General features: G+C 46.3%; 7 non-coding genes across 7 annotated transcripts; 4 read left to right on the plus strand and 3 right to left on the minus strand.

The window, feature by feature from the left end:
* The first annotated feature begins 85 nt into the window (after window positions 1–85).
* On the plus strand, window positions 86–179 carry SJAG_16326. Its single transcript has one exon. It is a non-coding gene; the product is annotated as a tRNA-Ser (tRNA).
* Window positions 180–343: 164 nt separating this feature from the next.
* SJAG_16327 lies at window positions 344–415 on the minus strand. The gene has a single exon. It is a non-coding gene; the product is annotated as a tRNA-Cys (tRNA).
* A 432-nt stretch (window positions 416–847) lies between these two features.
* Window positions 848–941, plus strand: SJAG_16328. Its single transcript has one exon. It is a non-coding gene; the product is annotated as a tRNA-Leu (tRNA).
* A 156-nt stretch (window positions 942–1097) lies between these two features.
* On the minus strand, window positions 1098–1169 carry SJAG_16329. The gene has a single exon. It is a non-coding gene; the product is annotated as a tRNA-Pro (tRNA).
* A 212-nt stretch (window positions 1170–1381) lies between these two features.
* On the minus strand, window positions 1382–1474 carry SJAG_16330. Its single transcript has one exon. It is a non-coding gene; the product is annotated as a tRNA-Lys (tRNA).
* A 450-nt stretch (window positions 1475–1924) lies between these two features.
* SJAG_16331 lies at window positions 1925–1996 on the plus strand. Its single transcript has one exon. It is a non-coding gene; the product is annotated as a tRNA-Val (tRNA).
* Window positions 1997–2592: 596 nt separating this feature from the next.
* Window positions 2593–2687, plus strand: SJAG_16332. The gene has a single exon. It is a non-coding gene; the product is annotated as a tRNA-Trp (tRNA).
* Window positions 2688–2746: the final 59 nt, after the last annotated feature.

Below are 2746 nucleotides of genomic sequence, written 5' to 3' on the forward strand. Positions count from 1 at the left end.
AGAATGAGATGCTCTAGTAATGGCGAGACAGGAAGGGAGGAAAAGATAGGTAATATGTAGAAAGAAGGGAGAGGAGAGCGCTGAGGACAACGTGGCCGAGTGGTTTTAAGGCGTTCGCCTGCTATCAGTAGCCCAGCGGATTCCCTTTGGGAGCGCAGGTTCGAATCCTGCCGTTGTCGAGATCATTGTCTTTTCTTTAATAACTCTTTCTTTTTGCTTACCGTGCGGTTCAGCACGCTTTCGATTGCTAGAGCCACGCCTGAAAAAAAAAAGTCAACAGCACTAGCTCGCCATCCACACACCAAAGCTAGTTACACGGCCAAACAAAAAAATAGCAAAAGTCAGGGACCAGCCGGGTTCGAACCAGCGACCTGGGGATCTGCAATCCCTCACTCTACCACTGAGCTATGACCCCCTCACGCTACACCCTTCCATTCTAATTCCATAACACAGTGTCTCTTTGCAAACCCCTTCTCTCCCGCTACTTACTTGCTCGTAGTCACCCCTTTTTGCAATATAGCCTGTCCCGCTGCCGAAACACCACACGCGGAAACCCGCCACCTCTTTACCGCGCAAGCATCGCCGAATCCGCCAGACGTATGGAAGATGCGGGTTGCGACTTTGCGAGCCTGGCAGAACTAACGCAGGCCATTAGACCGAGAGGCCAGCGGTGTTTCATCTCGACAATGTCTATTCTTTCGTCCTCTCTCTACGTTGCCGTGTTCCATGTTCCATGTTCCATGTTCCATGTGTGTGTGGTTTTCAGCACCAGTGCCGCATACATCGCCTTCTACCCTGTCTGCCAGTATGGTATAGGTGAGGTGGAGCAGAGAAACAGAACGCGTTAGGCGAAGTGGCCGAGTGGTCTATGGCGCTAGCTTCAGGAAACTGAGCGTGCTAGTTCACATATGTGAGCGTGGGTTCGAACCCCACCTTCGTCATTAAGGTTTTTCCTGCCGACAGGACTTGTTTGCTTTTGTTTCTGCCGAGTGTAGGCAACTTCAGGCAGATCATGACAGCACGACCAGGCCATCCACCATGGACGGAAACGGCTCAAATTGTAAACAGGCAACACGCACGCCCGTAGCCGGGCAAAAGGGCTGTTGTGGGAATCGAACCCACGACCACCATCACCCTAAGATGGTATCATACCACTAGACCAAACGGCCACCATGTCTCTACCCCTCAAATAGTCCTCCAAGTTCACGCTGCCTCAACACAAACCTTTACGTGCTGGTCTTCCATCAGGATTGTTTGCGTGTTCCCACAAACAAGTATACTTGAAGTGAAGGCATTCCAATGTAATACGGGCGGCGCCCAGCATTCAACCTTCGGCCCGCATCGACATGGCCCAAGTTTTTCCCGCCATGGGAAAAAGTATCTCCCACTGCGAGACTCGAACTCGCAACCTTCCGGTCACCTGACTATCGTGTCCTAAAAGCCGGACGCTCTAAGCCGATTGAGCTAAGCGGGACTGGCTCGTAAAATCTCTACCATCGTAGTACATCCCTCCATCCATAGTTCTTTGTGTTTGATTATTCTTCCGTTTTCTACGGCACAAGACTTGCGACGAATACCCTTCTCGTCATAGACCGCATTTCAACATCACATCTTCAGCCCACTACTACCCTGTCTTCCCCGTTCGAGTTCCGAGTTCTTATTTTCTTACCTCCTCTTTGTTTTTTCCGCAGAAAGCCGAATGAGGACTCGACACGAGCTGATTAGAAACACGAGCCACCGGAAGCAAAACGCGATAGAGTGAAAGTCAATGAATCCCCGTCGCATTAGAAGCGCAAAAACGAAGACATTACGGTTCGTTGATTTGAGCGGCGAACCGAAAAAGCCAAACAAGAAACCAAAACCGGCGTTCGTTTGAGGCTTACGGCTACTTGTACTGTGAGTAGGACCGGACAATAGAAGACTGAGTTCCGTGTTCTAGTGGTATGATTTCTCCTTCACACGGAGAAGGTCCCGGGTTCGATCCCCGGCGGGACTAGCTGGTTTTTGGTTCCTCTTATTGTGAATAGAAGGGGCTCAAGCTTGCTATTTACTCATCTTTTGCTCGCATGTATTCATCAAAGATATCCTGTATACGTTCAGGCTTCCACTTTTCTTTCTTTCTTCATTTCATTTTATTTCTTCATTTCATTTTATTTTATTTTATTTTCTTTTATTTTCTTTTCTTTCATTTATTTTATTTTATTTTATTTCATTATTTTTTATTTTATTTTTTATTTCACTAAATTTGCTTTACACAATATACAATATAGTTTATTTTTACATCAATTCAATTCAACTCAACTCAATTTTCCATATTATCTTTCTTTCTTTCACTGTAATAGAATACACTATATTCTATTGTATAAACTTACATTTAATCTATTGTAAAATTGTTCTATCGTCATCGGCAACGTAGCACCAGTCAGTGAAAAAGAATGTGCGTAGCGATAGAAGATAGAGAGGTGTTGGGGCGAGTAAAGAGGGGTAGCTGAGAGCAGGAGTAGTGAGCTTAGGACAAGAGTCGTAAAAGTGAATGGAAAATAAAACTAAAAAGGGTTGATGTGTCTCAAAGGAAAGGGGGTTGATGACCAAGGCCCCTTAACTCAGTCGGTAGAGTGTGAGATTCCAAAGAGGTGCTGCACCACGGTGTTATCTCAAAGTCAAGCGTTCAAGTCGCTTAGGGGTCATGTCTTTCTTTGTTGTTCTCTTTGCTTTCAGCTGGCTTGAAGCCAACGGAAATACCCGG

The sequence above is a fragment of the Schizosaccharomyces japonicus genome, assembly GCF_000149845.2.
Source record: "Schizosaccharomyces japonicus yFS275 unplaced genomic scaffold supercont5.4, whole genome shotgun sequence".
NCBI lineage: Eukaryota > Fungi > Ascomycota > Schizosaccharomycetes > Schizosaccharomycetales > Schizosaccharomycetaceae > Schizosaccharomyces > Schizosaccharomyces japonicus.